Source organism: Ambystoma mexicanum, chromosome 3q (genome assembly GCF_040938575.1).
Source record: "Ambystoma mexicanum isolate Mex_15411 chromosome 3q, UKY_AmexF1_1, whole genome shotgun sequence".
NCBI lineage: Eukaryota > Metazoa > Chordata > Amphibia > Caudata > Ambystomatidae > Ambystoma > Ambystoma mexicanum.
Genome location: NC_090926.1, coordinates 925,401,313 through 925,414,810, shown reverse-complemented (window position 1 = coordinate 925,414,810; position 13,498 = coordinate 925,401,313). Strand labels below are relative to the sequence as shown.

Below are 13,498 nucleotides of genomic sequence, written 5' to 3'. Positions count from 1 at the left end.
AAGGAAGAAGTACGTATTGGTGCCAATGTCCCCCGTGCATATGGTATACGTTTCGGCAGAGAGGGTATCCAGCTCCAAGTAAATCAGCCGGATAGGTAGTACTCTACATGAACCGCCTTCATCAGGGCAAATAGGTGGCCCCTGTAGTAAAGAAGAATAAAACACAAGAAAAGGAAAATAAATACAAGGTTCTTGTGTATCAACATCTTCATTCTTTCTGGACATGACTGGGTTGTATAGTACCCACAACTATATTGTGTGAGATGAACCATGTGTGTGGTTCGGTTAAAAAACAATCAAATAAAGGGAAGGGCACAGAAATGCACTAACAAGGTAGCAAATGCATACTATAGAATTAATGAGTGGTGATAGGGAGGTATATGCCTGACTCACCACTACAACCTTGTCATGAATCTCGCTTGTGAGGCAGGTTCCCAGGGCAGGTATGGCCAGACATGCAACACTGTTGTGTCTTTTGATTGTGAAGTGGATAGACAGGATTGGTCTATTACACTGGAGTGGCCGAATAGGCAAAATTATAGGGGTGCCTTCCTCGGTCTCTGATCAAGCCTTGAGAGACTACATGAGGGATCTCTTTCAAATGCTCCTGTCACATCTCGACAAAACAGTGTTGCTTTTGGATCCTACCCATAGACTGCGTACCCACAAGGGTTTGTCCTTGGACAGTCTCCAGATGTAAACACGCAGGCTGTGAGAAAACTGAAGTTGTCTCACTCGCTATTCCCCCAGGATCTGCCATCCAGGTTTCCAGGACACGGCCATTGCTATTGGATCCAGTTCCTGGGGGTGGACCAGTGCGGGAGGATCACCTGGATGGGGGGTCTTCAGGGAATGGAAGTGGGACACAGAATGGTGAGACGCTGTATCTCCTTCCTTAGAACACCCTTTCCCCATCCTACCAGGCAGGATATCTAGAAACTCAACACCACCCCACCCCCATTTTGCAATACGAACACTTTCGCACAGGCAGTTCATCGTAAGCAACAACAGACTAACACTAGAGCGACATACCTGACATGTCCCAACACAAGGGTCAGGCAGAGTTAGGCAATTACAGATACTTACACACATCTGACTTCTATCACACTTCCCCACACGGAAAAAAGGCGGAACACGAAAGCACACTCTGAGCAAGGCAAAACACATGGCGGTTTAACAAAAGGAGAAAGGCGGCAAGACCAAAAAGGGTTGCAAAGAGGGAATTGCCCTTGGCCTTTCCGAGGAAATAGACCACTACTTTCACAAACGCTCGAGGATAAGAACCATAAGACCGGGAATTGAAGCTGCAGAAAGGTGCATTGTGTGTGGAAAGTACCGAGGACTCTCCTGCATCGATAGCGAAGACACGGAGGAGCGATTGCTGCCATGGTACTGTCCTTGGCTCCCACATTAAAGCCATTCCAGTAAAGTCAAGCACAGCCTGTGAGTCGGGGAGACTGATAGCAGACCAGTCTGTGTTAGAATCAAGGTTGCAAGCAACAACATTACATAAGGAAATCTGCAAAGAACCGAGTGCAAGGCATATTTGATGAGCAACACGAGTATAATGGAATATCCCAGGAATTATTGAACTTTTGAAACTAAGGTAGATGTCATATAAAGAGTGTTCCAGAGCCATGTGGGTGCTCATTTGAAGAACTCTGTTAGGCATCCTACTGAGAGTGTAAAGTTGAGTACCGTAAAGTCGAAGTGGTCCTGTAACGGGTTAAGCCAATTCTTGGACACATTTGAAAGTATTTGATTGCTAAATACGAACTGTAATTGGTCCGAGCTAGGCTGAGGGAGGCTCTTTGTAGAAATGGGATCTGAGCCCGACTGAGGGAGATCCGGGGTGAGCCGTGAGTCATTCAAGATGGAATTATGGAAAGTAGATCAGAGCCTGATTGAGGGGATCACGGGTGAAGTCCTCTGCAGCAAGAGAATTTATTGATTACCTGAGAGACTTGGCCGTAGAAGGCTCTGGTACATGTGATAGAACTGTACATCGTGTTGAAGAAGCCCAGGAGTGTTCTGTGCTCGAGTGACCTGCCTTGTCCTGTGCTGAAAACGTGGGGAAAGGAGGCCTGTGGCCCACACAGCCTGATTTATCATTTTGTGAACACTTCCTTCTTTTTCATGGACATTTCCCCACATTACTTGTAAATTTAGCAGTTAGGATTGGCAAAAGGTTTTTTGGTATAGGCCCTTTTATTTTGACGAAGATTCCACTAGGACTGTATTAATATTATTTTGATGGTCGTAGCTTGATCCCATCTTAGATTTAGGTTTAGATAGGCGTTTATCACCTCCTTGATAAAAGTTCAATAAATGCCCTGGAACTGTGATCACTTGTCTGTCTTACTTTGATACCATGCCTTCAACAGGGTCCACTTCTTTACAGTCAAACAAGAGATCCTGTCGGCAAGCCGCACACGAGGAGAACTAACGTATCAAAGAGCTTTTCTGCAAATCTTTCAGGACCTGGCTACAACAATGGAACAGAAAAGGCGATCGGCCACTAACATGATTTTGCCAAGATCAAAATATCAGATACCGTTGGTTGTTCCCCTCTACGCTGCAGGTCACGCTTGAAGGTATGACTCGGGCCATTAGCTCCCTGGAGCAAGCTGAAGAAATCTGAGGGATGCCCCTAAACTGAAATGCAACACCTGGGTGAAGGTAGCCAAGGGATGGAAACCTGAAATGTCCCCGCACCAAACTTGATCCGTTTCTTACAGACCCTGGGTGAAGATCTCCCAATCTACATCCGCCCTGCAAGTAATCCGGCAATACACTTTAAAGGAAACTTAATGGGACTCTGACTTCACACGGCCCATACCCGGCCATGAGTGCGATTTCACTCGGAGGCCAATGGGGCAAACTGCCTAACTTTCATTTTATTTTGCAGTTATAGTTTATAGGTTGGTTTAACCAGTTAAATAACTGTTTGCTACATGTAGCTAAGGCTACGGTAAATCAGGATGGTGAGTGACGTTCACCTGGTTCCCCGCTCGGTAGACTTGAACACTTGTATGGTGCCCCCACCCCAGCAGAAGCTGAACTTTGTGTCACTTTATATGAAAGGCCTGAACTGTCCAATGAAGTGCAAATCGACTTTACAATAGCTAGAAGACCTGAATAGCTCTGTCATATTTCTACAAGAGACTCATCTGATCTCATCTGATTTTGTCCGCCTACGGAACAGAAACTTTCCAAAGCAATTCTTAGCCTCCAATGGATCGAAAAAAGGAGGCACAACAATCCTTCTGGCGAGAGGGATTGCGTTAATGGAACTAGAGACAGTATATAGTCTGGAAGGAAGCTACACAGGGGTCAAAGGCATGCTATTCGGGCAGCTTTATGCTCATATTTCAGTTTATGCCTCCAACGAGGGGCAAGAGGCCTTTTTACGGGATCTACAATCCATACCACCTGCCTTTCTTGAGGGTCATGTAATAATTGGGGGGGTATTTTAACGGGGTCCCCAACCCCCTAATTGATAAAACGCACCAACCCACGTCAAGAGATTTAAAAATTGCCCTGGCTTTCCTCCACTTGTTCAAGACCTAGGGGGTGGTTGACACCTGGAGGATGCTGCATCCGGGAGAGAAGGATTTCTCCTTTTTTTCTCATGTACACTGCACTTCCTCCTGAATAGATCTACTCTTGGGGACCCCCCAGTTTATGTATATATTGATGAGGTGGCCATAAAACCAAGAGTGCTATCAGTCCACACCCAGAACTTCTAACAGCCCAAATCTACGACCCTAGGTCCTCCCCCATACCCGAATGGCATTTATATGATCCAATTTTAAATGACATGGCACTTAGGGACAGGATTGCCAAAGCCATTCGGAAATATTTCTGAGAGAACCCCACAGATGTTACATCGGCAGCAATTACATGGGAAACCATGAAAGGAGTAATTCAGGGGAACCTTATAGTCCATACCACTACATACCCGAAACGTAAACTAGAGACACGGACCCATTTAGGAAAGCAGATAGCAGAGGTAGAAGGTAAACATAAAAGGGGATGGTCTCCAAAAATCCACTGGTCCTTGCAGGTTGCCCGAAATAAACCAGAAGCCCTTTATGCTGAAGAAACAGCACAAACCCTGCTCGCAACGAAGCGGAGATATTATGCCAAAAGTAACAAAGCGAACACATTTTTGGTCCGAAAATGGACAAAATCTAAACGAAAAATGATAGTGGGCCTACGTGATCTGCAGGGTATAATGCAATATGTGGAGGAATCTAAACTACAACTAGCAGTGTCCTGTCTGATTGAAACCATGTCAGCACCCCCTGCCCCCGCCCTCCAGCAAAGCAGAAGCAATACATAGAAGAGGCCACCTTCCTGCACCACACTATAGCAGAGAGTGAAGCCATCGAAACCCCAAGTACAATTAAAGAAGTGGACACAGTGATCAAATCATTAAAGGCAAGGGCTCTGGGCCCCAATGGGTTTTCAACTAGGTTCTACAAACTCTTTTGAGCCCAACATCTAACCCCTCTTATGGCTCTCTTTAACTCCTTCCGACAGACTGGTTGCATGACCCCCTCCATGCAGGTCTCCTCGACTATCCTATTTCTAAAGCCAGGGAAGGACCCCAGTGATTGTGCCTCTTAGAGGCCGATCTCACTGATTAATAACCGCTAACATCCACTCCAAAGTATTATCCAATCGATTAACCAAAGTCCTCCCCAAACTCATTGATTCAGACCAAACTGGATTTATCCTGGGTAGAATGACTGGGGAAAATATCCGCTGGGCCCTAAAACTTGGTAGACACAGCAACCTCAGAACACTGTAAACTGGCACTATTGGCATTGGACGCAACAAAGATGTTCGACAAAAGTGGATTGGGCCTTCATGCGGTTCACTCTCAAGGCTTTTCAATCTGGGCCCCTCTTCTGTAAGGTTGTCTTGGCCAGCTACAGTGCACTTCCTTATGGGTTAACCTAGGGAAAACAGCCCCCATATCACTTACATGCGGAACAAGACAGGGATGTCCCCAAGCCCATCTATTGTTTGCGCAGATGATGGCACACCTTGCCCAGCGGATACACAATAACCCCTCAATCGAAGGTGTTAAGATTGGCCTCACACAGCATAAGTTATCCCTCTACGTGGATGGTGTGCTGTTTACCTTAACTAACATTCAGTCTTCTCTACAACAAGCCCTCCTAGAACTAAATTATTTCGGGCAGGTAGCAGGTTTGGAAATTAACTATGGCAAATCTGCTGTCCAAGGGGTGGGGCTCACTACAGGAGAGATACAAACCCTTCAACGGATTTGGCCAATTAAATGGAACAGGAAGTCTATAGAATATTTAGAGGTCCATATTACAGCTTGTCCGGGAGAGTAATATGCAGCTAATTTCCCAACCCTCTTTAAAGAGCTGGAGGCAGACCTGTAAAGATGGTTGACCCAACAGATTTTGTTGATGGGGTCAGTAAAATGAATCTGCTCCCTCTATTTCTGTTTGTTTTTACCGGTAGAGATTCCACAGAATCCTCTCTCTCATTTGCAACAAAAGGTGCTCCGGTTCATATGGCGGGGAAAGATAGTTAGGATTCCCAAGAAGGTAATGATGGGCAGTGCCCTTCTGGGTGAACTGGGGGTTCCAGATTTGAGCAAATATTACATAGCAACGCAGATTATGCGCTTCCTAGCTTGCTCCCTCCTGCTGACCCCCCAAAATGGGATGACATTGAACAGTCCAAACTACCACTCTGCCTTTGCTCCCTGTCATATATCCCCCTAACAGCATGAACGCATTGGCCTGGTCTGCTTTCCTCAAGGAAAATAACAGTAAAAATGTAACACTGGGGGATGAAACAAAAGGGGATGCCAAGGTGTATAGGCCCATGCACTTCGCTTTTCTAAAACCCTACCTTTACCCCAGGCCTCCAGCCTAGAGACTTTGGGAACTGGACACAAGCCTGTCACAATTGTTTGAAGACGGTCATCCCTGTACCTTTGAAAACTGCTGGAGTATTTCAAGTGTCTGCCCAGCTCCATCTTCGGATAAAACATACCCACTGATTAGACAAGGGTCAACACGCAACCTCAGTCCCATTCAACTCATCTTACATGAGGGTTTACAGGGGGGGGGGGAACATTTCTCGATTTTATAGGCTCTTGCAAAATGATATGCCGACACTAGATATATGTCTCCGATAGAGGACTAAGCCTGGGTGCATAGTTGGACAAGGAACTATTCCTCGTCTAGATGCGTGACAAATAATGAATGTGCCCTCAAACTACCGCTTCGTTGGTACTTTCCCCCAGTGCAGCTACACCATATTTAGAACTCATTGGACCCAGCGTGCTGGAAAAATTGAGGGGCGCAAGGTACATATTTCCATATGTGGTGGGGCTGCCCCTTTGGTAGTACTTGTTGGGAAAGGGTACTTACCTCAATCAAGACCATCACCCAAATCAGACTTCCGATGAGGCCCGAAGTAATCATGCTGGGTACTCTGGTTCATGGGGTTTACCCTAAATACGGGGTGACAGCCAAAATAATAATCCAGCTCCTCCTAGCAGCAAGTATCATGATCGCCTGCACTTGGAAGTCCCCCGAGGGTCCATCGCTAGCCTTATGATGGATCAAGGTCTGGGATATCCTGGTTGCGGAAAAGGTTACCGCAGCCAAGAAGGTATACTGCACCGGTTCACAGACCTATGGGCCCTGTTCCTGGAATATGACTGACTTTCCAGCGCTAACACACAAACCACAACTCAAAGGCTCCTCCTATGTGGTTATTAGAGCTACCACTCCATCTTCCTGGATCATCGGGGATAGAGAGGGTGGGTGGATCCGGGAACAATGTATTTTTATGTGAGTAAAAATTTGATTTGGGCTCCATACTGGTAACGTTGCTTCATGAATGCAATCAGTTTAATAAAGTTGTTAAAAAATAAAATAATAAACAGTTAAAAATACAGATACAAATGCAAAGGATAAAGTAATTCAAGGACTGTTAGTAACATAATAGTAATACTGTTCTGTGGAATCTGCGGAATTAATGCTAAAAGCCCATTACCCAACTGTAATTCATCTAGGTTTCAGCCGAATTAGAGTTACTGTCAAGTAGGAGGAATTACTGAAAGGAAATAGCAGCCAATGTTTTGCAGATTTAGAAATAATATCATTGCAGGAAGCAGAAGCTGAGAGGGAGCCATCCTTAAACACACAATCCAATAAAAATCACCAATTCTCCAGCATTGGATTTTTCATACAATCACTTGATTGAATTATTCCCCGTCATCAAGCTGGGGATCCCTAGTACATAACTTTGTGTGTGAATTGCTCACTCTAAGCAGACAATGCTGCTATTTTATTTCATCTTTCCAGTTTACAACATATGGTACCCACTAATCCAGCATATGTCAATATACCATTTTGTAAGAAACAGAACAGAAACTCAAGGCCGAAATACTTAATCTCATGTTTAAAAATATTGCAACAAGTCCTATCTGGTGAGTCTACTGTTGACTCCATAGCAATTTTACATTACAAGAATTATAGATACTTTTGCTCACCTTCAATCCACATCAATTAAGACTGAATATATTGGAAATAAGTGGTTTACATCAGGTCTTGAAGTGCTGAAGAAGTCAGTCAGGCATACTGAGCAGAAACGGAGAAGAAATCCCATCTGCTGTATTACAAATGAACTTAAATCAGCTAGGATTCATTGTAAAAAAGCTATTGCGGAAGTTAAAAAGTGTTACTGGTCTGTTCGTATAGATGCAGTACCCTTCGAAAAAGGGTTTAAAAATTCTGAATACCTGGAGGACTCATCCTTTGTTGAATACTGCTCCTCTCTCCTCTGCAGAATTTTGTAACAAGAAGTTTGTTTCGGGAAAAGATTGCAAAGATAAGAGCCTGTATATGAGCTTCATATGACAGCTCTGTGTTAGACTCAAATTAATCACCAGAGATAGTCTGATGCCACCTAGTGAAGGTCAAAACATCAGGACCTTGTTTAATTGTTCTCCTGACACTATAGAAGAGACAACATATTTTTTGATGTTGATTAAACCTACAAAATTGTCAAATGACCAATGTACATCAATAATTGTAAAAGAATGTGCAGAGTCGTTAAGTCTCTTTATCGACAAATGTATCAATGCTTCATTCAAAGAATGTCATGTCCAGAAGCCCTGAAACAAGCATGAGTCACTTCGCTATTGAAGAAGTCAAATCTTCCATTAGAGGCCTGCACATGCTACTGTCCAATAACCAGTATTCCTTTCTTACTAAAACATTTTGGCTGAGTAGTGACTTCTCAGCTTCATTTAAACTTTAAGAATGCTGCCCTCTTAGAGGGTTGTCAATCTGGAGTTAGATCAGTAAGAAGAGCAGAGCTGCCGCTGATGAACGTAAAAGATGCCCTCTGCCAGAAATAGATGCAGGTCAAATAGGATTGGTGATGTTCCTGTGATTCATCAGCAGCATTTGATACTATTGACTGTGCTCTCTTATTACATCGATTTAAAGTGGTTGGCCATGGAGCAGGTAATTTTGTTGAAATTGATGCGCTCCATGCTGTGTAACAAAATTCCTCGAGTAAAGTTAATAATGAAGTTTCTTAAGCAAAACCTGTGGATTGTGGAGTGCCACACAGTTTGTGTATATTCCCCCTGTTGTTTAACCTTTATATGACACCTCTCCATGATCTTCTGGAGGCGCATAGTGTCATCTTTCAAAACTATGCAGATGATACCCAAATTGTGCTTCGGTTAGAATAGGACCCAGATACCAATAGATCACATGCTCAACATATTTCTAGGCTTATTGAAAAATGGAGGAGTGAGAACTGGCTAGGACTTAATCAAGAGAAAACGGAGATCTTTCTTGTAGCACCCCCACCCCTCACACCTTTCTAATTCTCTGGATTTATATCCACCTTTTTCCCTTGCTGGTCACTTGATAAAAACACATGTCTGTAAAATCTCTAGGAGTAATTTAAGATTCATCTCTTTCATTAAATCCTGAACAGAGTGTGCAATACTTCTCAATTCGAAACAAATTAAACCTCCCTTATCCATGGAGCATTGCGCTACTATAGCCTGTGCGATTGTGGGATCATGCTTGGACTGTTGCAGTGCTCTCTATGCTGGTATTACAAAATCTGCACTCCATCGTCTTCAACTTATCCAGAATTCAGCTGGACGCATTCTTTCTAGCACGCCGCAATGCTCCTATCTCCCTGGTGTTGAAGGATTGGTTCTACGTCATTATGTTTTGTAGGTCGCCTAACCAAAAGACTGATTGTTTTTTTGTTGACGATTTCAAGCAGCCTACAAAAATGGAAATATTTACATTTTACGCATATTACACACTCGTGTGCGTCACAGGGGCTGACAGTTCGATTTAGAAAGACTGCTCTGTGCGTTCACAGAACAGTCTTTCTAGATCGTTTTTTTCCGTTTTTAAAAAAAGGTCTTTTGATCTCATTCCGAAGGATTTGCACTGGTTGACATTGAAAGCCAGCACAGACTTTAAACGTTTGCCGATAACCCTTAAAGATCTGTAGGACGCATCTCCTTACTAAATCTGGAAGGATTAGAAACAGTTTACTTCCTCGAGACCCCAGAGATCGGTCACTCGGTACACAATGACCTTGAATCTATTTAGACTATCTAACGGCTTAGGAAGGTCCTGTGCAATCACTGCTGCCAAACTGTGGAAACTCAGTGTATTGATAATCTATGGCATTAAGGAAAAAGTTAATAACTGCCTGATTTTAAGTTTAGCCCCCATTTGGATTTATTACTTTGGACGTAGCCTTTGGGTGGTAGTGCCTCTCCTTCCATATAACATAACATAATGTATTTACAACAATACATTGCCCCTACATGCAGCACAGGAAGACCTTTAATGTTTATCCTATCCACTTCCTTTTTGGTTATTTCCTTCTATACCAATAGGAGAGACTATGCTTTTTCTCAACCCCAGGAAGCTAGTTCACTGAATGTCTGGTGACAGGAAATCCTCTTTAGCTAGATTTATTTCAGTAGCACTTTTGTTTTTTCTACATTTACCTCACACATATACTCAGATGTGGTGCAAATACCTCAGGCAGATTTTTGTAGCAGCTCCCAACTCCCTTCTTGGTAAATTGTCAACTGTGTATGCCTTTTACTGGACATGGTTGAAGGTAGGAGAGTTAAACCTTTGAAATTATCCTCCTAATAAGTGCATTTACTGCCTGCATCCACACAAAACTGAGGACTGTCATATTTGCAAAGGCATTTCTCAGAAGGCTCTCCTGGACATGGACAGGAGTTTTGTAATATTTTAGGAGGATCATGGGGAGGACATCTTCAGCAGAATCGTCAGTTAGGGTAAACTTCTGCATCCCTGCTTTCAAGGGCTTCAGAAAAAGCAGATTCCTTTAAAGCACCTGCACCCACAAAGTCTAGGGGCCTCGTTAAGAGTAAGACGGTATTTCGGCAGTAAATCTGCCGAAATAGCACCAAACACAAATACCATTACCGCCATTACTGCCAATTGGACCCCTGGGTTTACTACAGGATTACAAGTGGTGCTAAGCAGTGTAAGTCCCCCTTTTCTGGAGTCCATAGGACTCCATTGGGGACGTTTGATGGAATTACTACTGGCAGAATTACCGGTAAATCCTCCACTTTTCCTCCAAAATTCTGCAGAATTACTCATCGGTAATCCCGTCAGTGGTAATTCCGCCAAATTTGTAATTTAGCAGTGCAGCAAAAGTGGCAGTACTGTAATTACAGCCACTTTTTCTCTGCACCGCCAACCTTGTAATGAGGCTGTTAAAACCTTCAAGAAACCTGCCGTCTCTGTATCAAGTTGTCCATGGGTAAGTTGTTAATAGAGTTAACACCCTGTCAATGGGCGATAGTAAAGGTGGGTGGAATACCAAGATCAACCGGACCAGAATGTTTGCCTTGACACAGCAACAAGCGCTGTTTTGAGGTCAATGAATGCCAGATTCACACCAGTGTTTCTCTACATGCCTTCCTTGTGTATTATTAATTTGAGCCCACATCATTGGTCAGTCAGACTAATTTTAGCCTGGATCGCTGATTGTAAATGATTGATTCAACACAAGTCCTTTATCCTTGATTCCAGGTGTATCAAATCCAGAAGGGAAATAGGTCTATAATTCGAGGCATCCTCCTGACCCACCCTTCTTAGGTACTATTTCTGCTTGGATCCAGGAATTAGGGATCTCATGCTTGTTCATTATAGCATTGAAGACTTTGGTTAAGTAAGGAGCCCAGATTCTAGGTTCAGCCTTGAACAAGTACACAGGAATCTTATCCGGCCCTGGTGCTTTGTTGGATTTTGGCTCTTCAATTGCCTTTAAAATCTGAGCTACTGTAAATACAATTGGTTCAAATAATGGATTGTTCTTGGCTCAATCTAAAGGCCTTGGAGTGGTCGGAGGGCAGACTTCTTGGTAACGTTTCTCGTAGTGTGCCAGCCACGTAGCTTTTGGGATATTGCCCAGCTCTGTTGTGCTGTCATGAGGCTGACAGGAGTTAGTCAAGCGCCAGAACGTACAATGTTTTCCTTGTTGTGTGACAGTGTGGCCTACCACAAATAATGCTGATCTGGTAGTAAGTCCAATGGTGTTTATTTGGGATTTTACAAATACTTTGGGCCAAGGGTTCGCAGGTAATTTTCAGGCCTGATCGGGTTCTTGAGGAATTACTGCTAGCGCCAGCCCCCTCTTTCTCACCTACCCCGGCCGTTACCCTCCTCCGTAACCTAGGCGTCCTTAACAGGTGTTAGTACTATTGATCGGTGCCACCTGTGGTCACTGACTGATACTAGGACTGTTTTCCCTAAAACAATGGTTTCCTGTCTCCCTAGGGATCTTGTAGCTGTCCCTAACCTACCCCGTTTAGTACTCTAGGGATGTTATGGGATGCTGCCTGCTTCCACCCAGCTCAATCGGTTCTTCTTGCACACATGGGGCCTCATTACAAGTTTGCTGGTACAGTAACACCGATACCGGTAAGCTTGCCGGTACCGTTGTCAATGTACTAGCAAACTACGACTTCTGCTTGCGGGTGCCTTTTCGTCCACCGGGTCTGACCTGGCGGGCGGACCGGCAACCGCGAGCAGAGCATGTCGGATGCACCGGCACCATTCTAAATGGTGCCGGTGCATCCGGCCTCCGAGGCTCAAATGGGGATGGGGAGTATTTTTACCGGCACCCGGGAATGGGCAATTACCGGGTCCAGCAGGGCCATAATGACCCGGTAATGGCCCATACCCGGGCACAGGTAAAATTTGCAAGTTCGGCGGCAGCCTGCCGGTTTTACCGGCAAGGCTACTGCTGAACTTGTCAAGAGGCACATGGTCTCACCTAACCATTCCCTACACTAGGTACCAAGATGTTCTCCTCCCACGGTTATACTGTCCCTCCGATTTCACACTCCGTCTTCCTACCACCACCCTTAGATGTCACCTCTCTACTTATTCCTCCATCTCCAACTACTACTCTACTACCAATACCTCTGCTACTATTTCCTTCCTTGATCTTCACTACTGTTCCTACTATTACTACTACTCTCACTAATTCTCTCTCCTGCTGCTGTCCCTTCCAATACTGTCACTACATCTGACTACCATCCACTACTACCAAGTACCTCTTTCTGCTACTACGAAACCTCACAACTACTACTACCTTCTATCGCTATTTCACACACTCCTTACTCTCGCACCCAAACCCTCCACAGAGCCCCTCTCACTAATAGCCTCCACACTCCAGTCATGCTCTCCTTCTCTGGTCTCTTGGACGTCCTCCTCCAACTCCTGTCCTCACCCAACTACCCACACTAAACCACTCATGCACACAGACTGAAATCAGGATTGGCCACTTAACTTATGCAATAGCCTACCTGGCTGAAGGGGTGTGACAGGGGGATGGCTAAGGGGATGGTTTAAAAGGGCTTGCAAGCCCCGCCCCTGCTTCATGTAGTTGCTGCCTTTTGCAGGTACAGTTTTTATTCGATCTCGCTGGTGAGCTAGTGGAGTTTTACCACAGCCTCCATGGAGGACTTTCATTAATAGTGGTGGCTTAATGATGGTTCCCTGAGCTCAGACTCCAGTACACTCTGTCTGCTGGAGCTACAATCTCGCTGTGTTGCGCGATGGCGGTCCTTACGGCGCTGTCTATGGCTCCCCTTCTCTCCTCTTCATTGCTCTGCAGGCTACTGTTGTGCAGTGCCAACTGGCATGGCTTCCCCACATTCCGTTGCAGAGCTGGGCTCCCCGCCTCCTTCCAGCGTCTAGATGCAGCACTGTCATCCCCACTGCTGCAGATGAAGGTAAGGAAAGATTGGGAGGGAATCTGTTCCCAGACATTCCGGCACCTGCTGGGGTGTCAGGAATCAGGCTCTCTGCCTCCCCTGACAGGACCTGTTTCTCTGCCCTGTCACAGTTGTTAAATGCTACAAGCATGTCATCCCATGTTCTAGTCTCAA

The 13,498-nt window shown here is 44.8% G+C and overlaps 1 protein-coding gene across 1 annotated transcript in view; it reads left to right on the top strand.

Moving 5' to 3' along the window:
- LOC138583119 (ATP-binding cassette sub-family A member 9-like) overlaps nt 1-13,498 on the top strand; it is a 2,601,648-nt gene that overhangs the window by 1,605,943 nt on the left and 982,207 nt on the right. The window lies entirely within an intron of this gene.